This window comes from Somniosus microcephalus, chromosome 7 (genome assembly GCF_052327205.1).
Source record: "Somniosus microcephalus isolate GS21.2 chromosome 7, FLI_Smic_1.0, whole genome shotgun sequence".
Taxonomy (NCBI): domain Eukaryota; kingdom Metazoa; phylum Chordata; class Chondrichthyes; order Squaliformes; family Somniosidae; genus Somniosus; species Somniosus microcephalus.
In genome coordinates, this window is record NC_140993.1 from 145,878,541 (window position 1) to 145,902,782 (window position 24,242).

Genomic DNA, 24,242 nt, shown 5'->3' on the forward strand with positions numbered 1-24,242 from the left:
ATACAACTCTGGAGAATGGAATTGGCCGCCTTTGGATACACCATACATTATCAACCCGGCAAAGAGAATGTGGCCCCGGATACCCTCACGCGGGCATTCTGCTCTTCTATATCAACTTCGACTCTGGCGGATCTTCATACTGACTTATGCCATCCTGGCACTACCCATATGTTGCACTTTGTGCACTCTAAAAATCTCCCATTTTCTACGGAAGATGTGAAAAGAACGTGCTCCTCCTGTAGAATCTGTGTGGAATTAAAACCGCAATTCTTCCGTCCATCGGATGGCTCGCTCATACATGCTATGCAGCCTTAGCAGCGACTCAGCATTGACTTTAAAGGGCCATTGCCTTCCTCAACGCAAAACACGTACTTACTGACTATGGTGGATGAATATTCACGCTTTCCCTTTGCTTTCCCCTGTCCCAATATGCTTACTTCCACAGTGAACAAATGCCTTGATCAAGTCTTTTCCCTTTGCGGTACGGCCAATTTCATCCACTCTGATCGGGGTCCCTCCTTCATGTCAAGCGAACTCAAAAGTTATCTCTCCCAACGGGGAATCGCCACAAGTAAAACGACACTGTACCATCCCATCGGTAACGGACAGGTTGAGAGATACAACGCTAACATTTGGAATGCTGTTCGTCTTGCGCTGAGGTCACGCAACCTACCAGACCAGCAGTGGGAAACTGTGCTCCCTGACGTGTTGCATTCCATCAGGTCTCTCCTTTCTACGTCTACCAATGTCACACCTCACGAGCGATTCTTCAGCTTCCAGTGTCGCTCCACACATGGGACATCTCTACCGTCATGGTTGGCAGCTCCTGGCCCCGTACTGCTCTGAAGATTTGTCCGATCCTCTAAAAATTATCCTCTCGTCGATGAAGTAGAACTCACGGACGTCAACCCCATGTACGCGCACGTGCAGTACCCTGATGGCCGGGAGTCCACCGTTTCGCTCCGGGATCTGGCTCCCTGTCTGGCCGGTTCCATGGACCCAACCGATAGAGGGACCCACGGGGATAATGCCGACACTCTGCGCTCCCCCGAAGATGACGCCCTACCTGGGACATCGAGAGATCTGCCAGCTGCCCCACCGGATCCACTCGGGGAGCTGAGCGCTCCCCGTGGGATGGCCACCCGAGGTCAGGATGCCGGTCAATCCTCGGCTATCCAACAGGATGAATAGCCATGGTGTGGAGATGCCGGAGTTGGACTGGGGTGGACAAATGTAAAAAGTCACACAACACCAGGTTATAGTCCAACAGCTTTATTTGAAATCACAAGCTTTCGGAGCGCTGCTCCTTCTTCAGGTGAAGTGGAGAAATGCATAAAGACACAGCTTATATAGTCAGAGAATCATGTCAGATGTTTACAGGTAACCTTTCCAACTGCCATTAATCACACCTCGGCAGAGAGATAATCACAGCAGTCAAAGGTGTGAATGGTGTCCAAACAGGTCAGTCAGGGAAACATTACATCAAAGAACAATGAGGTGGGGTCACAAGGGGTCAAATATTGCAGATGCTGGGGTCTGTATGAAAAACAAAAAAACAGACAAAAAACATTTTTTTTTTTTTTTTTTGGCTGGAAATCACAGCAGGTCCGGCCGCATCCGTGTAGAGAGAACAAGCCAATGTCGACTCGAGTCTGGATGACCCTGCATCACCCCACCTGATGCAGGGTCATCCAGACTCGAGTCGACATTGGCTTGTTCTCTCTACACGGATGCGGCCGGACCTGCTGTGATTTCCAGCCAAAAAAAAAAAAATGTTTTTTGTGTTTTTTTGTTTTTCATACAGACCCCAGCATCTGCAATATTTGACCCCTTGTGACCCCACCTCATTGTTCTTTGATGTAATGTTTCCCTGACTGACCTGTTTGGACACCATTCACACCTTTGACTGCTGTGATTATCTCTCTGCCGAGGTGTGATTAATGGCAGTTGGAAAGGTTACCTGTAAACATCTGACATGATTCTCTGACTATACAAGCTGTGTCTTTATGCATTTCTCCACTTCACCTGAAGAAGGAGCAGCGCTCCGAAAGCTTGTGATTTCAAATAAAGCTGTTGGACTATAACCTGGTGTTGTGTGACTTTTTACAACAGGATGAAGCCAGTTCTATGCCTGTGGGGACGCGCACCCGGAATCACGATCTCCCCAGCCTCCCTCGGGTCGATCAGAGCAACACGGGCCCTGTCGATTCACCGGTATGGATCAAGCGGCCCAGGGACTAAGACACGGTCCGGGGAGATGTGCCTTCTAGCTATAAACAAAAATCTAAAAGAATGTGGCTATTCGTGGTCTGCCTAATCCGCTAAGAGGAAGTCGTCAGACTTCCAAATCTTTTAGGCAGGAAGAATGTTATAAATCTCATCATTCATCAAGAAACTACTCGTGAAATAATGCTGGACGGCCAGATGGTGGCGCCGTCCAAGGAGTATAAATATGTTGGCGTTGGCCCAGCTTACCAGGGACATTTTGTAAGACAAGGTACTAGTGAAGTACAACTAGACCTCCATGTTCTGAAACAAGTTGATTAAAGCCTTGCTTTATGCTCAAACCAAGTGTGTAGTGAGTTTTATTACATCAAACACCACTAAACTAAATATTACAAGAATGAATTAAACCCTCATCCTAATGTAATCATACCAAGTAACACCACAGAAAGCAACCATTTAGCATTGGCACCACACTCCCTCATAGTCACCCGCTACAGATGTAACCCGCACATTCCTTACACTCATGCCATCACTCTCACTCAAACTTCTCTTCTTTCCCTCCTTGCAGAAGAGAGCCCACAATAACATGGCGAGATAGAGAACTGGATGTGGCCCTCCATCCTTCAGTACTTTGACTGCAGCAGAGGAGGTCGCCCTGGAGGTGTCGAGAGTTGCGGAGCTGCTGGCGGTGGGAAACGGAGAGAGGGGGGCCTCTCAGAAACGTGGTGACAGAATTACATCTCATACAGCCACATGGCATACTGCAATCACTCATATGGGGACTGATGTCATCAGCCAGTGAATGTTCATCATGTACATAACGGCATTGTTACCCATTAGAGAGTCATAGAGTCATAGAGTTTTACAGCACAGAAAGAGGCCCTTCGGCCCATCGTGTCTGCGCCGCCCATCCATCCCTGTCCAGTCTAATCCCATTTTCCAGCATTTGGTCCATAGCCTTGTATGCAATGGCATTTCAAGTGCTCATCCAAATGCTTCTTGAATGTTGTGAGGGTTCCTGCCTCCACCACCCTTTCAGGCATTGAGTTCCACATTCCAACCACCCTCTGGGTGAAAAAGTTCCTCCTCAAATCCCCTCTAAATCTCCTGCCCCTTACCCTGAATCTATGCCCCCTTGTTATTGACCCCCCCACTAAGGGGAAAAGTTCCTCTTTATCTACCCTATCTATGCCCCTCATTATTTTGTACACCTCAATCAGGTCCCCCCTCAGCCTTCTCTGCTCCGAGGAAAACAACTCCAGCCTGTCCAGCCTCTCTTCATAGCTGAGGCGCTCCATCCCAGGTAACATCCTGGTGAAGCTTCTCTGCACCCTCTCCAAAGCAATCACATCCTTCCTATAGTGAGGCGACCAGAACTGCACACAGTACTCCAGCTGTGGCCTCACCAGCGTTTTGTACAGCTCCATCATAACCTCCCTGCTCTTATATTCTATGCCTCGGCTAATGAAGGCAAGTATCCCATATGCCTTTTTAACCACCTTATCTACCTGCTCCGCTGCCTTCAGGGATCTATGTACATGTACACCAAGGTCCCTCTGACCCTCTGTACTTCCTAGGGTCCTACCACTCATTGTGTATTCCCTTGCCTTATTTGTCCGTCCAAAATGCATCACCTCGCACTTTTCAGGGTTAAATTCCATTTGCCACTTTTCCGCCCATCTGACCAACCCGTTTATATCGTCCTGTAGCCGGAGGCTTTCCTCCTCGCAATTTACCACCCCACCAATTTTCGTGTCATCTGCGAACTTACTGATCATACCTTTTACATTTTCATCCAAATCATTTATGTAGATCACAAACAATAAGGGACCCAGCACCGATCCCTGAGGTACCCCACTGGACACAGGCTTCCAGTCACAAAAGCAACCTTTGGCCATCACCCTCTGCCTCCTGCCACTCAGCCAGTTTAGGATCCAACGCACCAAGGCACCCTGGATCGCATGGGCTCTTACCTTCTTGACCAGTCTCCTATGCGGGACTTTGTCAAAAGCTTTACTGAAGTCCATGTAAACCACATCCACAGCATTTCCCTCATCCACCCCACTAGTCACCCCCTCGAAAAATTCGATCAGATTTGTTAGACATGATTTACCCTTGACAAAGCCATGCTGACTATCCCCGATTAATCCTTGCCTCTCCAAGTGGAGATTAATTTTGTCCCTCAGAATTTTTTCCAATAATTTCCCCGCCACAGATGTTAGACTCACTGGCCTGTAATTCCCTGGTTTATCCCTGCTACCCTTCTTGAATAATGGTACTACGTTAGCTGTTCTCCAGTCCTCTGGTACATCCCCTGTGGCCAGAGAGGTTCTGAAAATTAGTGTCAGAGCCCCTGCAATCTCCTCCCTTGCCTCCCACAGCAGCCTGGGATACATCTCGTCCGGGCCTGGGGATTTATCCACTTTTTGGCCCGCTAAAACCGCTAGCACCTCCTCCCTCTCGATGCTAATATGTTCAAGTATGTCACAGTCCCCTTGCCTGATTTCTATGTCTGCATCGTCTTTCTCCATAGTGAACACAGATGCAAAAAATTCATTTAAAACCCCGCCTACATCCTCTGGCTCTACACACAGATTGCCACTTTGGTCCCTGATGGGCCCTACCCTTTCCCTGGTTATCCTCTTGCCCTTAATATACTTATAAAACATCTTAGGATTTTCCTTTATTTTGCTCGCCAGTGTTATTTCATGGCCCCTCCTCGCCCTCCTAATTTCTTTTTTAAGTATGCCCCTGCACTTTTTATACTCCTCTAGGGCTTCTTCTGTCTTTAGTCTTTTGTAACTGCCAAAAGCCCCCCTTTTATTTCTAATGCATTTTTGTATATCCCTTGTCATCCAAGGTTCCCTTTGCTTGTTGGTCCCACCCTTGACCTTTACAGGAACATGTTGGCGTTGTACTCTCTCTATTTCCCTTCTGAAAGTCTCCCACTGTTTTGATGTGGATTTTCCTATAAGCAGCTGCTCCCAGTCCACTTTGGCCAGATCCTGCCTTATCATATTAAAATCGGCCTTCCCCCAATTTAGAACCCTTATTTCCGGGCCGTCTTTGTCTTTTTCCATGACCACCTTAAATCTCACCGAATTATGGTCACTGTCGCCAAAATGCTCTCCTACTGACACTTCCACCACTTGCCCGGCTACATTCCCCAGAATTAGGTCCAGTACCGCCCCCTCTCTTGTAGGACTTTCTACATGTTGGCTCAAAAAGCTCTCCTGGATGCACTTTAAGAATTCTGCACCCTCTAAGCCATTCTTAATATAACATTTCTAAATCATCTCTTTACTTTCCCACAGGTCCATCAAGAGACCCCCGTTCCCCACCTCCCACTGTCCAGCCGGAGGAGGACGATGACTTCTCAGAGGAGGCTCCAGCCTCTGAGGGTGCACCATCAGCAGACCCAAGTGCACCCAGCACCAGCGCAGATACACACAGCTCGGTGGGTCCTATGCGAGACATAGGGTAGTGTTGTCACCTGGTGTCTCACACTTCACAAATGAGCAAGAGCAGATGGTGTTGACAGGGACAGCAGTGGAGAGTCCTCGCCAGAGGGTGCAGGACGTCCTAAGCTCTGCTCAGCTGCCTCCAGACGATGAGCCTCGGGGGCCATCGAGAAAGAGAGTGATCCTGGAAGGGCAGCAAGAAATGCAGGAAGCTCTGGCAGGTTTTGCTGCCGTGATGTCTACAATGTGCAGAGAATGAAGGAGTCCATCTCCAACATGAGCAGCACCATGTCACAGGCGATGGTGACAATGTGCTATTCCATGGAAAGGATGGCTACCTGCATGGAGCAGCTAATGCACCACTCACATGAGCAGATGCTATCTATGGACAACTGATGGCAGAGGCTCATAGGCCTCATCTCTAGGAGGGATCCAAATGTAGATTTGGGTCCTCATGGCCCCACTGCCGTGCAGCAAGGTGCTCTCCAGCTCCTTGCTAGCAGGGAATTGCAGGTGGCACATGACAGGGATGATGGTGAGAAGGGGCATGGAAGTGAGGGCTCTGCTCAAAGCACTCCCACTTCTCCCCCATTGCCTCCCCCTCAGTCAGAGCCCCAGGTGCTTCCTCAGATCGCGATGGCTGAACCTGCCCCTGCACAGTCCAGGAGGAGTAGTCTTTGACGGAACCCTCACAGGCTCCAAAACCCAGAGGACATCCGCCAAAAGTGTCTACGCAGTCGCAGCAGGGAAGTGAGCAGCCTGCCTCTACCTCTGCTGAAGCCATAGGGGTTGCACCTCATAGAAGCACACATAAACAAAAAATGACACAGAAGTAGATGCACAAGGGTATGCACATGGGTGTTTAAAGAAGTGTTATTGTTAACATTCCGTTACTGTCCTCACACATATAAAAGTTTTTTATTTTCACCACTTTCATGCCCATTTTTATCTGATACTTTGGAAGTAGCTTTGTGAGTTGGAATGAATGGTGAGACATAACATAACCTCCAGCAATGGGGGTCAGTGTGAAAGGAATGGCTTGGTCATTGTAGGGATGCTTTATGGTATTGTGGCATGGGGAACTGGGCACAGCATGTATCAGCCATATAGGTGCAAGGCAAGAAGTTAAGTAAACCTGGCATGATGAGACCATCCCTGGCCTCCAGGGCAGCAATGTGTTCCGCTGCTGGCGCCATCTGGACCTTGGGTTCCTCGTGCTCCTCCTCCTCATCTTCCAGCTGATGCTCCTCCTCCTCCACCTCCTCCTCCTCTGAAGAGGCTGTGCGCTCTGCGCCTTGCTCCTCATGTAGTTCTAATCCGCATTGCACAGCAAATGACAACGATTCGGGAGACCCTGGCTGGTGCGTACTGAAGTGCTCCTCCAGATCTGTCAAGGCATCTGAAGCACATCTTCAGCATCCCTATTGTTTGCTTTAAGACACATCTGGTGGACACGTGGCTTTCATTATAACGCTTCTGTGAGCCATATCTTTAGTGGATAGCCTTTGTCTCCAGGCAGCCAGCTGGTAAGTGTGTTTGGCCATGCAAAGAGCTGAGGGAGGGTGGACTGGCACAGGACAAAAGAGTCATGACAGCATAAATTTTGCATGCTGCCTTGACCACTTTCAACAGGCGCAGACAAATAGCGCTGGCCCTTGACACTGCCCGTTTTCTGGCCTTATCCAATTTCGAGGCCTATAGTTAAAGTTTTTTTTTCCCTGGAAAAAGACACAGTTAAGGGACTGGGGTCTAATATGAGTTTTTTAAATTATGAAAGTTTCTGAGAGGACAAACAGTGAAAGATTGTTTCCACTCAAATGGCAATAAGGGACATTGATTGAAGATTATCACTTAAAGAATGAAAAGGGAAGGTAGGAAAAATTTTGTGCACGGGGTCAATAGATTATGGAATGCTTTACCTCAAGTGGCTACTGAGGTAGAGACTATGACTTCATTTAAAATGTAATTGGATTAGTATTTGCAAAGGTAGAATATAAAAGGATACTAGAAAGGGTCATAAACTTGGATTAGAGTTGACAGCTGCAACTGAAGAACTATAACAAACACAGGCACGTGGATCACCACAGCAGCCCAGCAAAAGTCATGACAGACAGTTTCACTCAGTATCAGAATCCATCAATATTGGCAGCTGCTAATGTGAACCTGGGAATTCACAGAGAGAAAAGGCATGAGGAACACACCAACTTAAAATCAAATGAGTATGATGGAATTTAATTTGATCTTGGCACACCAAATCTCCATCTGGATATGTTTGTGCCTGACTCCTAAACAGCCCTGTAATATGTTGATGAAAAGAAAATTCTGTAAACCAAATTATTTTTGCATCGTAAATTGTTAGGTTAACAGTCATTTTCACTGTTACATTTTCCATACAATGTTTGAACTTCACTGGGGTGCAATTATGATGATTTTGTTGGAACTAATATCTTACTTGAATTGTTTCATCTGGCCCTAAGATCATGTATGCTATTGTGAAGCAGGCTACAGTCTAGCTTAAAATTTGCACTGTCCTTTGACTTTAAAGTTAATGGATAGAAATTCCAGTCTTGCTTCACTAGTAATCAATTAGGTTAACTGCTCAATAAACTGTTAGCCCAACACCTACTTTTGTAGCCTGTCATGAGAAAATATCTAAGCTATTCAATTATATGGTGCCTTTAATGTAGGAAAACATCCCAAAGCACTTCACAGAAGTGTAATAAATAAAATGATGCAGAGCCAAAGGAGAGATTAGGAGGGGTGACCAAAAGCTTGATCGAAGTGGTGGGCTTTAAGGAGGGTCTTGACGGATGGGGGGAGGTAGAGACGTAGGTGGGTTTAAGAAGAGAATTCCAGAGCATGGGGCTGAGATGGCTGAAGGAATGGCCACCAGTGTTGGGATGAAGTGGAGGGGGAGGAATGCACAAGAGGTCAGAATCAAAGCAACAAAGAATTCAAGTGGGGGGGTGGAGGGATTGGAAGGCTAAAGGTTACAGATATAGCACTTTAACTGCCTCTGGGACTTATTATGCAAAACTGCAGTACTTGGGCAGCATATCAAGCTACATGCAATAAGTACAAAAACCCATGGAACTTGTCATTGGATGTGGTGCCATTTGTTATACCGATGACCTGGCAAAATTGGTAAACACACCATATGATCAATATGTTTTCCTCATATGGAGATTGGAGGAATTATTCCTAGAACAATGTGCAATTGATAAAAAGGCACCCTTCTTTATGAATAGCATTTTGACAATGAATCAGTCTAATGGTAACATTTCTACTAGGTAGTGCTGCTGAGATATTACATGCTAACTGCCAAAAACTATAATAGTTAACACTGACTGGCTTTAAAATCTGTAATGTTTCACTGCTATTTAATTGCACATGTATTGGGATGATTATGGGTGCAGTTTTACTGCCAATCTTGTGCAAAAAGGATGCATAAAGGTTTTAGGTGCACGTTGGCTCAAAATATGTAATTCTGATGCTAGGTCCCAATTTGACACCAGAGAGCACCAAAGCCAACCAGTGTGCGATTCCCCTCACCCAAGGAGACAATCTCATACCAGTCTGAGTTTGCATCTGCAGTAACTCCAACCGCATGCCAAACAGCATTTTAAGAGTGCCCAGCTGGTTCACAAACTTATTTTTTCATGTTAGGAAAAAGCAGACACTTCTTCCCCAGGCCCCTAACATTAAAATTTGTACATGGATCCAGGATCCAAGCAGCCATGCCCAGTGTCGCTTTATCACTGACCTCAGTGCGACCGGTAGCAATCCATAGTCAGTAGGCTAAGTCATGTTCATAAGAACTGAGATCTGTATCTGCAGTATAACTAAAGCCTTGTAAACTACTGTAACAAAAAAGTACGAAAATGCAGGTGGGGCAAAAAATACTTTGTGAAGGACCAAATTTGATCTCGAACTGCTATGTAGATCTATAATTTTTTTAAAGTTTTTAAAATAAACACGTTTGTTAAACGATATTATTTAGCAGGTTAATTTTCGTAGAATGTAACTAATGAGTTCTTAAAGATCAAAGTTGCCCAAAGAACGCGCCAATGTCACAATGAGCAGAAAGTCATTATATGGAAGCCAGAAACTACATTCCTATTAATGTTTTGTTCCTCTATGCAATCCTTTGTCAGTAGCATATTACTATCAAATGGTGCTAAAATCTAAATACGACTGATTGCGTAATATATTCTGCAGTACAAATGATCGAGAAACTGGGACATCAGCCTAATTAGAATAGCGCAGCGATTTCATACACTTTTAATACCTTTTTTGTTTGTTTGCTCCTGATGAGATTTTGAATATACATAGATAGATAATAGATAGGTAGATAGAGGGATGGATGGATGTGTGGGTGCGTGGGTGGGTGGATATGTAACATGAAACATCACCTGAATTTTACTAAAACAAAGGAGGGATTGGGTATTACACCCAAGTGAATCAGGGCAATGTGGTAAACCATTTCTCCTGGGATACAATACAATGCATTCGGGAACGCACATTGAATGGACAAATTGATGAAGTATAAACGAAATCTTATGTTAAACTTTCCAGCACTATACTAAATGTTCTTTGCACTTCGAGTAAATTAGGCTAAAATCCAGCTATAAACTTCAAAGGATTAAAATGTCTGTCTTGAACACAATGTGGGATACTGGCAAAAAATTAATAAACCTTTTGTCCTACATACGGTTTCACATATTTCAGTTTTGCATTTTTTTAAGTATATTTCAAAATAATCTTACTTTATTTTGTGATGGGCGTTGGTGTTTAGTCAGCATTATGTTTCAAACGTACAGAAAAACGATTTGAAAGGCAGTTATATTTTAAGACAAAATAGTTATTTGGTTGCTGGAAAAGCTCGCTATCTATTTGCCGTTTGTACCTGACCTCTATAAAACCTACAGATCCTCCCATGTCAAACTCACATTTCTAGCTGTAAAGTATGTTCTCAGCAATCTACCTGTCTCAAGCTTCCAGTTGCTGAAAAAAAATAAGATCCTCGACAGCAAATTGAAGGAAAAGCCTGTCCCATATCTAAATTATGATTATTTGTTTTACTCAGATGTTGATCTTTGCATAAAAAACAATATTGATGTCAGGTGGTAGGGAACATACGATTATTGTCATTTTTAGTATTGACTTCTCACTGCAACGTTAACTCAATATGATTATAACATTGTTCATATCGACATTAAGGATCTTCTAGCTACTACTAACACCAGTGATGTGATTCGTATTTACTGCTCCGAACTTGTTGGTTGTTTAGCATACACGACCCTAGATAGTTCAGGAACTTCTCTCTATTTCACCTGTGCAATCGCTTGAAAATCATTCAACAGCTCCAAGTCTTCTGGAGAGACCGGTTGAAAATCTGACAGTTTTATAGCAAACTGCATATTTATGGCACCTTAAAGACCCGCTGACTGTGTTGGAGCATAATTTGCGTTTTACTTTAATTAAAATCAACTGTTAAGATAGAAAGTTAGAAAAGTAGAACGCATTAAATTCTGTCATATACTCGCACCGAAATAATAAACCCCAGCGTCCCTTGCTGTTACATCAACACATCGATATTTAACATAACACATATTGCCTTTTAGTTTAACGTGTTTTTATCCACAAAATACTAATCAAATTAGGGTCAATAATGTGCTTTAACAAAGGACAAAGAAAATATTATTAACCTGGTTAAAACCGGAAAATATGTGAATATGGCTCTTTGATCTTTATGCAATTCCTTTTTAATATCTTATTTCGTGGTTTCCTTTTTTTAAAGTATGTTTTAACAATATTACAAAGAAGGACGGTTTTTGTAATTCATATCTACGCTAGGTTAACTGTTAAGTAAGTGAAACGCATACACACGAATTAAATCAAGTTCCAATTGACATTTTCTGTCTGTTTTAAGGAATCAGTCCAATTGCTTTGATAGTTAATTCTATCCATTTTCGGATTCTCTATTTAATAGCTATTTACATAGTGTAGACTAACGTGTTTATTTTATTAAAATTCATACACGAGAGTCGTAGATCGAATATTTTGCTCTATGGCGCCTCAAGGCTGAATCTTAACCCTTTAGTGGACAATAAGAAAATCATCAAACGTACATTTTTCAACAACGCGTCGCCAGATTGAGGAAGGGAACAAAGACAGTGAGTAGCGTTCGTTATTATTACCGTTTCGTTTTTATTACCGAAAGTTTCCATACAATACCATCAAATAGTAACCACTCCTAGCTTTATTCTGCTCTCTCAAATCATTCCTTAATTTTGACACGTTGGTACCTAACAGCATTCTTCACCTAATCTGCATTATCACTTACATCAAAGTTTGAACCATGTTCTATATCAGCAATTGACGAATGACATAACTGTATTATATAATGATAGTATATACAATGCCATTTGAAATAAGTGTGCCGTCTATGTTCTTTGAATGTGAATAAATGATACATGCTTCAAATTAATTAATCTTAATGGAAAATTCTTCAGATGTCTTAATCGATTGTAACAGTAACGTGTTAAATGCGAAACTTATATAGACTTAGCAGGCATTTTGAAGTGCCACAATGCTAGTGGATTGGTGGTCCCATCAGACATTGCAGTTCTAATTATAAAGAGCGCATCTTCCCATCTGAGGGGGAAGGGATAAATCAAACGTTGCTTTTGATTTAAGCAAAACCAAGATGAAAACTGAAGCCATTTAGATAAGGTATCGATTGTTTTAAAGTGACCTGTGCCACTCCTGCTCTACTATAGCCACAGTTATTCAAAGGGCTATTCAAACTGTATTCCTACAAATTACTACTCTTTCTGTCTTACTCTGTGCTCTAATGTTACTGAACACATTGACACTAAACTCCAGTAGGAGTTGTGAACTCTAATGAGGATCGGGTTAATAAATAAATCAGTACAACGTGACAGCTCTGAAGACGGAGCTCTGAGCAGCAAATTTAACAAGCCCCAGCTGCCAGAGAGTAGACACTGACTTTAGTAAGGCAAGCAAATGGGGGGAAAGACTTTTTTTAAATCCTTAAGTAATTACTGTTAAATCATAGACAACATTTATGTTACCCTTCTGCAGTTGCAACCTAAGGTCAAGACCAGACACAATAATTTGCTAGAGTAAAAAGCAAACCGAAGCATGCCCTTCCCAGCCATCATTTAAGTGTGTTCACAAAATATCACAAGGCCTGGTTAGAAAATGTCTTTTGTTAACTTATTTTCTCAATTTTTTATGGTTACTGCTAACAAGTTTAGAAAAGGTAAGCAGCCTATAGGAGAGGAAGTCTAACAATTGATTACAGACATAAAAGAGTGACATAAGCTACAGCCAAAGTATTGTTTCTCTCAATGCACATTTAGACTGAAACCTAAGGAGTGTTGTCGTGTTCATCATAAACATGTTTATTAAATCCCAATATGTACTCCTCCAGTTGTAATGTAAATGAGATCCAAAACATTATGACCCCCTTCACTGGGAATACAAACAGTATTCCTAAAGAGGTCATTGTCGCCACACTATACACATGCAAAACAAAACTCATGCATTATTTCCCCTTCACAGTGCAGGTGTAAACCCCCAAAACCTTCTTGGTTATATCTAGGCTAAACCTCAAATGGCACTTTCCTGATATTGTTCATGTAGTCTAAACAGCAAACACTATTGTACCCACAACATACATGTAGACAACTCCTAAGGGCACTCTTCTCTATGTGCATATATGTATGATAAACCCATACAAAACTGGGTTGATTGAACCTTAAGCAGAAATAGCCTAACTGTGCGCACATATGCTAAACACTGTGCTTGGAAACTAAGGAGTACTGCCTTCCTTGTGTCTGTAGACTAAACCCCTACCAATATTGTCCTTGCAGAGTGCATGTACACTACAGTTTCCAATTCTGGTTGGACATATTCCTGGAGGGTTTCTTCACAATATCTCTCACTTCCAACTGCCTCGCCCAGTAAATCAGACTTTTTCCCATCTCCAGTATTTTTATAACTAATAAATGAAAGTGTTTAAAGAAAATGAAAAAATACACACAATTTTTTAATGCCCCTAGGATATATCTCGTTGGTTGCTTGAAGCAGAGTTCAGGAGATTCATCTTTAATTCCCAGAGGCTCCAGGACAACCCTGGAGGGTTGACAACCCTAATGTAGACTACACCTCAAACAGAGTTGTCCTTGAAGTGTGTTTTTAGGCTTAACCTGATCCAGTACTGTCCCAACAACATGCATACAGACCTAAACCCAAACATGATTATCCTCCTCACATGGTGCATGTAGACTAAATGTTGACCAGTAATTCCATGACAGTAAACATGCAGAGTACATCTCAAACAATACATATAGATTAAATTACAATAATGTACAAGACATCCAAGGAAGTCAGATGATTGATTACTAATCTTCAGATCATCCTCACAGCACACGAGCTTGAGTCCTCTCAGTGTAGTGGACAAATCATTTCATCTTGATCTTCTCCATGTCCTTTGATGAAACAATTAAAATCTTGTTTCTTTCAATTGATCAAAGATACACAGTTTATTTCTGTCTCATGTATGTTTAAACAACAGCTAACACATCTTAACTTTGATACTTCCACCTTTAGTCCTTCTATCAACATTCTTGACTTCACTATCTTCTCTGACCTTAAATAGAACTAACGTATCTTCTCCATTGCCAAAGCTGTTTTCAGGGATCTCTATTTCCTCTTTGGTACTTATTTTCCATTCAATAACTCCTAACACTGTATAAAGGTTAAGTGCATCCAAGACTTGAATACTGCACCCTTGTCTAAGGAAGCTCTTCTAACACTTGACTAGGACTCCTGGACATGATACAAAGAAACTTATTGTTTGATAAGCAAGCCTTATTTCACCTTAAGCCTCTAACCACTCTCTTCATTGTAACCTATCCTGCTTTCTCTACGTTATCAATATTGCTATGATCAGTGCTCCTCTGGATTTCCCCCCCATTCCTTATAAGTTATAACTATTTCATTCTACACATTCTTACTCTTCCATACAGCCTCACAATGTTGAAATCAAACTTCATCACTCAGTCTTCTAAGCTTACTTATTTTTACCAATACCTCAAAACTATGGAACTCCTTGCTTCCCTCAGTCTTTCCTTCTGCCTTCAATATTCAGACTTTTCAAACCAAGGCTTGGCATCACCTAATCAGTACTTCTTGAATTACCTCCTCGTTTACTTTTTTCAACTTTGGAATTAGCCTGCCTTGCCCTTTCACTTGGGCTTTTCAATTTAAAATAGTAGCATTTATATAGTGTACATGTAGGCTAAACAGTAAACAATAATTTCCTTACAGTGTGCACCTCAGATACTGCTGTTTTTAGACTAAAATCTATGATTTTCCTCCTCATAGTATTACATGTAGACTAATCATCTCAGTATTTGTCTCATTCACAATGTATATGTAAAATAAATGATTTGAATTCATATCACATCTTATCACATATCTAAAACAGGTGTCAAATCACTTTGCATACAATTAATTATTTTGACGTCCAGTGCCTTATGTAAGCAAACACAGCAGCCATTTTGCAAATAGCAGGATCCAGATATTGTTGGTTGAGTATTGGAGGAATGTTGGCCAGGACACCAAAAGAAATTTCTGCTTCTCTCCAAATAATGCTGTTGGATTTTTAATGTACCAGAACCGGAAAATAGGGTCTTAGCTAAACAGCTTACCTGAAGGATAGCACCTCCGAAAATGCAGTACAATACCCCATCAACAATACTCAAGTCCTGCAGTGGGATTTTAACCCCCAATCTCTAGCTCAGAGACAAGAGTGGTTCTAACTGAGCCAAGTTGACACTTTAAATACCATAACAGGCTGGTCCCTCTCATGGTACAAATGCAGACTAAAACCCCTAATAATATTATCCTCACATTACACACGTAGACTAAAATCCCAAATAGTACTGCCACCCTCACAGTATTTACGTAGACTAAACCCCAAATAGTAGTGTCACTCTCGTTGTGGACCGATTATGCAACAAGTTTAATGCAGGCCAATATATCAATTTCCCAATGCCTTATCAGAAGCCTCCGGATCGTTTTAACACGATCAACCTTCTCTTAAACCTAACCCTATTAAATTAAAATGCGATATATTCTATTCTACTGCTAGTTTACCGACTCATGTGTTGGATATAGCTGCACTGTTCCCCAGGACTAAATATTGATGTACAAACTTTGATGTAGACAGCCAGCAGTATGTTTTACAATCCAGAGTTCAATTTAAAGCAATTAGAATTCCGAACCACGCGGTATGCCTTGCAGAATACACCGGGGAGCGAGATACCTTTTGAAACCAGCTAGAATCCTATGGAATAATGCTATGGTTCCACACAAATACAATGACTGATTCCTAAAGTAATTACTGTGACCTGTTTAGAATACATTATTATCCATTATAAAAGAAAGATTTCTGCGTAAAAGTGGATTGGGAGATTGGATTTGTTTCCGCTTTGATATTCGATTTCAGATTATTTATTGAAGAACAAAGTCATTTATTCACAATTTCTTTTTGAAGCAACTTAAGTCAGAGTCAGTTTTCAGAATCAACTAAAATTCAATTGCTCCTAATAATAATTTCAGGAATTTCATTTAAGAACACTGTTTATTAAAAGTGGGGGTTTTTTGTTCCTGAAAAACGATGGCTGTATTTTATCCAGATCATGAGTCAGCTAAATTTATGCCGCCTGTCAATCAGGCAACAGGTCAGGCTCGCTGCAGTAAATTAACGATTTTGTACAAACACACACGAGCGCGCGCGCGCATTGGGGATTCTCACATTTGAGGAGTACTTTCGACTTTTCTATCTGTTCATTTATCTCAGACCCTCAAAGACTCAGGTGACACTTGGTCACTGTACTGTTCAGCCATGCATATTTTGTTTCTCTGATTTTTCAATGGGATATGCACCACTCAATTAAAAAAACGCAACCTGTACATAATCCACAACCTTTCACAAATTATTTTCTCTCATTTAAAAAAAAATTAATACTGTGGAAATGATGGCGACCACACAATGCGAACCTTTCACCTGCAGGGCTTAAACTGTCAGTCGAAATTGAAACCACCAGAGAGATTGAGCTGCATTTGAGCAATTGTGAAATTCATCAATGAAACAGATACCAAAATAATCTTTGGAAAGCCATTCTAGCATCCAAAGCACATATGTACAAGTATTCAATCTACAGTTTCACATTTCAAACTTCCCATTCACATTTCCGGCCCCTTTTTTATGTTAGTGCCAGTTGCCTCCCTGCTTATCAACAACTTAACCATTAGATCTTTCATTTCATGCTTTGCTATGTGACCTAGTATCTTCTTACCTGAAATCATTTCCCACATTAACTCCAGTGAGGGGAGAGGGATACTGAGTGCCCACACCCTCTGCCCAGTGCAGAAGTTGCAACGTCAAACGAACTTTGGTCAGATAATAACGCTTGCAGCTGAAGTGCCTATAGAAGTTCTCTCTTTCTTTCCTTTTTCAATGAGGCCTCTGGTCAGTGCTGATTAATAACTTTTTTTCTCTCTGTTGTGAAGTGCAGGCCCATTGCAGAACAATAGGAATGTCCTGTGACCAAGAAAAGACTCGACCTTGTGCTATTTCATTGTGTGAAGCTGAGAAAGGTCTTTCGGAGAGAGACCCAAAGCACTGACCCGCACATCTCCCGCAGACACTTCATTCACACAGCTCGACTTGCAGTCGCCCGAATCTCTATTGTTTCATTACAACAATGTATAGTTTTTGTTATAAAGTAAATCTTACATACCCACAAATGTTGCTTGACTATACTTCACGATGTACTTTATATCATATACCTTGCTTTGGTTTCCACTTGCACCTTGCAAATGGGCAGCTGTTTCCTGTACAAGTTTCGCCTGGTTGTTAAAACATTAGTTCTTTTCAAAATATGTTTTACCTTAGTAAGTTACTAGCTTATGGATGTATCTCTTTAGCTTCTCTGTAGAAGTCGCTTGAAATGTTTCACCGAAACAAGCAAAAAATATCATTTAAAAGAGCGCTTTTAATTGTTTTTGCAAGTGGTATTTGTTTCATTGAGATCTGACCATCGTCTTTACCTGTATTTAAATCCAATTCAATACGATTAATTTTCAAACGGCGTGGTCCGCTTTATTAAAATCCCATAGCTGTCCCATGTTACCCGAGTGAATTGTAACCAACACGTAGCTGGCCATTTTTATTCAATTAGCTTAAGCAATAGTGTTTAGATTTTGGGTTGCTTGAATTTGCTTTGATATAAACCAGATAGGCCTGTTGTTAAACGAAAACGTGTTACTTTTGGAACCCATCGCATGCCTTCTATTGTTTTGAGCGTTCAAGGACTGCCAATACTGCTGGTAATGGGGTCCAAGCAGATGAATGTCCCTTAATAGATAAGCCACCATATTCACACCTCTGGAATAAGACTGATGACTCTGCTTTGGCGCTATGTGAATTCATACTACTAAAACAGAATGAAACAAAACAAGTTACACGAGGTAATATTACCTTTGTTTGATTATCTTAGATCCCCCAAAATGCACTTAATGTAAGTTCAAAACATGGCCACTTATTAAATGAAGTTTCGAAAAATTAACTATTTTGTAAATGTATTGTTGTAGGGTAAGATTTTTTCACATAGGATATAGCAGGAAATGTCCCTTTGTGCAAAATGCAATTGTAACGTAATTGAACGAAAGTATTGCATTTAAATGCAGTTTCTAGTATTTTAGAAGTACACAGAAATCAACTATTTCAAACCCCAGTTCTCCTTATGGACGTAAACTGCCATAGGCAAATATTCAGCTTGCATGCTGTAAGTATTTTAAAACACAGAGGTCTGACCCCTTCTGTACAATTCATTGTATTTATATGCAAATATTCTTAGTGGATCCTTATTGATGTCAGAGCAAACATACCGTGCACTTTTCTCACGAAGTAAACGCTAAGAAAAAATAATGGTTCTGCACTGCAATTTACGTTGGTTACAACCAACTATATAATGCTGGCAACGCCTCTGAGATAATTGAATGGACGTACACTTCCTTGACAGATCTAATAAATTTGTGTATTTTAGAAATCCACGAATATTTGAGATGGTAGTACTAATTGCTGAGCACGTACGTATCACGTATATATCCTCTGTACATTATACCTCTCTAATACATCCTCGTTATTACTCTATACCCTTGCGGACCGCAGGGTTTTAAGGGCATTTAGGATGCGCTGCCCGAAATAGCAGAAAATGTCAAACGAAAGTCATGCATTGTTAGTGTTAGGTAACTGCCGGGCACTGTACAGTACAAAATTCAGTCCGTCTTTAAAACATAATTATGCCCTAAAATGGAAAAGGTGCTGTTGCTATGTCATTAGCACTTTCTTATTAAATATTTCAGTTTAGACCAGATTGGCCACCTTTATAACCAATGTTGTTGTATTTTATGCGAGGCCACGCTCAACTGTTCCGTACTAGTTCATTTAACGTTTGTTATTTTTGTCCTGGAAACCCCTCGAAACACGGGAAACGTGTATTATGTTCATGCAGCTGGCGGCCATGAAAGTACAACACACGGTACAAGCAGCGTTCGGTAGCAGAATACTGATGTTTAACATAGATGTTCGAATTCATCGTGCAGACTATTTTAAGATAACTGAATGGGCATATTATTATGCAGTTTAAGTAAAGGGAAATTGATTGATGTCAAAAATGCATCAGCGTTGAAAGCATTGCCAGTGACAAATTGACAGTTTATGAGACTAGAAACAGGGATGCTGTTTGTTACGAGGTTACCGTATGTATGAATACAATAATAATGGTACAGTCTATAAAATCTCCGCAGTTAGAGCTAGAGGTCATTTTGTTAAGGACGCCCTTTTAAACCTTCCAGGAGAAAGGCGATGTATGACTCTAGAGGTTTATACTGTATTCCGAGACGTTTTCAATGATCTTTAGAGGTAGCGTCATTCAGTCTACGGTAGGCTGCTGAGGCAATGTGAAGCCAGAGAGAGGCCTGCTCAGCACACAACCAGATAATGATTAGAATAGAATGCAGATCTGTATAATCGTTTTAGATTAGAAATCGTTCATTTCCTGTAAATAATCCGGCACATGGAACTATCAATACCACGCCGATCCCTTCCAGAATACGGAATAAGAATCGTTTGACCGAACAGAGTTGGATTTGGAAAATGACCAGAGCTGTATAGCGAAATTAAAAACGACAAAAAGTTTTATGGAACGGGGTGTTTTCAAAATTGTTGGTGAAAAAAAGGATTTTGATCAAAATTTATCAAGGGCTAAAAGAACATAAATCATGCGTCATCGTCAGCTCACATTTGATAATAAATATTTGCTATTAACTGTTTTTAAATCTGACCAATTCGGTGAGGTTTTTACATGCACCGAAGCATAACAGTTTAACATCTAATAATATTATAATAAACTGGAAACAGAAATAGTGTCATTGATAAAATGGTTAAGGCTCTTGGGACGTTGGGCGTGTTATAGCATGGATCTATACTCGGCAGACCAGGTTTATCAAATGTTAATCTTCTAACTCTACAATATACATAAATGGTCATGACTTATCTTTCCAAAACATTACATTGACATGCCTCCTTACGTTTTGTATATGTCTATAAATGCGTACTGGGTTACACGTAGGAGCTGTCACATCAGAGCACTTTTTTTTCTTTTTCGAAACAAATTAAGTGTTCCGCAATTACACCTTGCAGAAAATATGCAAAAATGTCTTTTTATAGCGATGAATCTGGTTTTAAACGCACAATGCGTGCAGTCAGTACTCCTTTCCAGAGCATATTGTGAGCTCCCCACCCATTAAAACTGCGCTGGGCTTTTCGTCAAATCAAAACTACATACTGTCCTTTTACAGCCTTTGTTGCTGCTGTAAAGTAAATGTGTCGGGCACGATCTTTCAATTATTCTGAAACCTCCTTGCGGGCCAGATCCTTAACATTTGCTGAGTGGGCTGGAGAGCTTACACATTTAAATGAGTTCGAGGAACTGAGGAATAGGTTTAAAGAAGTGTTCAGAACCAGATGTTCAAACACAAAAGAGGGAGCAGAGGGAATGGGAAAAAAAGCGAAGTGGGGAAAAAATCCCTACATTTGGAATTGGGAAATGCACATCGAGTCTGCTGAAGGCGGCAGGAGCCTGGGAGAGAGTGACTGATTTAACTCATTGTGATGCATGGTGCGACCTGCCCTCTTTTTGAGAAAAAAAGGCATGCTTTGCTGAGCTGGGAACATCTGACTCAGAATGAGAGAATGCAATGCGCTCATCCCACTATTTCAACACCTCACCCAGAGTGTGCAGACTGCTGGCAAAAGCCTCCGCCGCCGCAAGCCAACACATTTGTTACCATTGTCCGACTTTATGGATGTGGGACAAGTACTGAAGGGAAGACGACGGTTTAATCGGAAGGTTTTGACTCATTTGTAAGTTGCGTGCTTCTGTCCTAAGCAATTTATACGTTGAATTGTGGAGAAACACTGTATGGACGTGGCTCGGATTTTCTCCCTCCCCCACTAATTTGCTAATATGTTTAAGGGGCTGTTGTATATTTTTCTCTCTGTGAAAAGCAAGATTTTCGGGGGGAGGGGTTCCTGCACGGAGGAGGAATGAATGGACCTCCCGCACTTCTCCACCTCTGTTAGTACAATGACTTCGAATTGTTTTCATGCTGGGTCGCTAACATTTGAAGTTATATTTTCTGACCTGCTTATCTTACTATCTGACATTTAGTTTAGGTTCTGATTTAATCCAATCCTTTGTGTGCTCCCCACCCCCTCCCTTCTTCTTACTTGACCTTGTAGGGTGTGCGTGCCCGCTCCTGTGGTCGGTCGGTGCATTCATTTGTTAAGGTTTCCTTTTGATTTGAAACTCTTTACAGGACGGAATCATTCCTGGTTTCTTCTAAATGGATTAGGTTTCCTTCTCCTTAGGAATCACACTGCTTACAAGACATGGACACAAATTAGTGACACCCCCACCCCCAAAAAACAAGGTTTCACAAGTAAAAAATGCAAATTGCCTTTGCTTTCTTTGTCTATAGTGCTGAAGCAATGGGAGCTGGTTCTTTTGAAAGAAAAAATGGCGAGTCCCATTGTAACTGGACTATTTTCTTCCGGTACAAGCACTTTAGTGAAATTCTACAGAGCCGGGCTTCTTTTGAATATTCTTTTGTGCACCTCTCATTGTATGTGGACATTTGGAGAAAGCGTCGTTTCAATCGATTACAAATCATACAAAACTGCAATTAGGATTATCCCAGTTTTTTTACGTTCACTGTTCTGCTTTCGTAGAATTGTCGTTCTGTTTCCCGTCCCTGTCCTTGCCTGCTTTTTCCCGCTTCTCTTGCCTGGATTGTCTTAGGTCTCGAGGACCATTTGTTTGTCTGTTTTTCCGCCAACGTAGTTGTCCAGAACCCTTCAGTACTTCACAATGTAAAGTTACATTTAGAATCCAAAGCATCGGGAGATTAAAAGGGGTAAAGGCACCCGGTAACGATGGATACCAGGCTAGAATGGCGATAATGTTTAGAAATGCTGAAATGTGTTGAGGGCGATTTCCATCAGTTTTTCTACCTATTTTAATCAGCTGTAGCCATATATAAGGAGCCTTTTAAAAAGTAAACACTTGTACTGGCGCTAATCAAAATGGTCGTTTTATACTGTAAACATACTAACAGGAGAGTAAAAGGAAGAAGGATTTCTGGTATTTTATCTGAATGTGGGGCTTTACCATGTATTCCCTTGATTTCTTTTATTAATAGCTGTTAATTCCCAAATAGATAATCTTCCATTTTTCAAAATTAACCGAACGATCTTCTTCAATTAATTAAGTCTCAGTTAAGGCGATTTTTAAATAACGGATATTACTTAATAATTTGACATAATAGAACATCGGAAAATGTTGATTTTAATGCTCAGTTTTATGATTTAAATGAAGCTGTACTATTTATCACCAGATAATGCATAATCCATATGCCATCAGAAATCACTGCAACCGATTATTCCAATGGGATAAAGTCATCCTTTAAAAAATCAGTTTTGCTAAAGAATGTAACTTAAATATGATCATCAACTTCCTCTTCAAAACCATGGACAGCGATCCGGTTTTGTGTGTGTTAAACTGTCTATACAGCCGCGTGATTCATTTGTTTATCAAATAAGTATGATCCTATTCAGACTTTTATTAATAGAGTAAATATGCTTTTTGGAATTATCTGCTGGCATGTTTCATCTGTTTATAGATACGCATGCACAAATATTATATATACGAGACCTGTGTGTGTGTATGTGTGTATATATTGTGTATAGAAGCATATTTCTCTAACTGTACAGCCTGCGTGTTTTTAGTGGTGTGGGTGACGGTCTGCCCCAGTGCAGGCTGCCCATTTCGGACGGGCTTGTCCCTACTGGCTCTTCGTGTTTCTATAGCGCTCTGCTCATACTCTCGGAGACAGTAAAGATTCCGCAACCCAACCACCCGCCTCCCCCGCAACCCCCTCCCATTTCCTTACCCGTTAGCATTTCCACTGCGAACGTTTGCCTCTGCCAATTGAGTCGGTCTCCATTAGGGGCAGGGTCTGATGCGTTACATAATTCAAGAAATGAAAAGGCAATTCTGCATTAAGCGTGAAGTGGCCTTGATCAACCAAACGGTTGCCATTTCTCAGATGTGTGCGCTGGGTGTGTGTGTGTGCTGGGTGTGTGTGTGTTGGGTGTGTGTGTGTGTGTGTGCTGGGTGTGTGTGCTGGGTGTGTGTGTGTGCTGGGTGTGTGCTGGGTGTGTGTGTGTTGGATGTGTGTGTGTGTGCTGGGTGTTTGTGCTGGGTGTGTGCTGGGTGTGTGTGTGTTGGGTGTGTGTGTGTGTGTGTGCTGGGTGTTTTTGCTGGGTGTGTGCTGGGTGTGTGTGTGTGTGTGTGTGCTGGGTGTGTGTGCTGGGTGTGTGCTGGGTGTGTGTGTGTTGGGTGTGTGTGTGTGTGTGCTGGGTGTGTGTGCTGGGTGTGTGCTGGGTGTGTGTATGTTGGGTGTGTGTGTGTGTGTGCTGGGTGTGTGTGTGCTGGGTGTGTGTGCTGGGTGTGTGTGCTGGGTGTGTGCTGGGTGTGTGTGTGTTGGGTGTGTGTGTGTGTGTGTGCTGGGTGTGTGTGTGTTGGGTGTGTGTGTGTTGGGTGTGTGTGCTGGGTGTGTGTGTGTGTGTGTGCTGGGTGTTTTTGCTGGGTGTGTGCTGGGTGTGTGCTGGGTGTGTGTGTGTGTGTGTGTGTGCTGGGTGTGTGTGCTGGGTGTGTGTGCTGGGTGTATGCTGGGTGTGTGTGTGTTGGGTGTGTGTGTGTGTGTGCTGGGTGTGTGTGCTGGGTGTGTGCTGGGTGTGTGTGTGTTGGGTGTGTGTGTGTGTGTGCTGGGTGTGTGTGTGCTGGGTGTGTGTGCTGGGTGTGTGTGCTGGGTGTGTGCTGGGTGTGT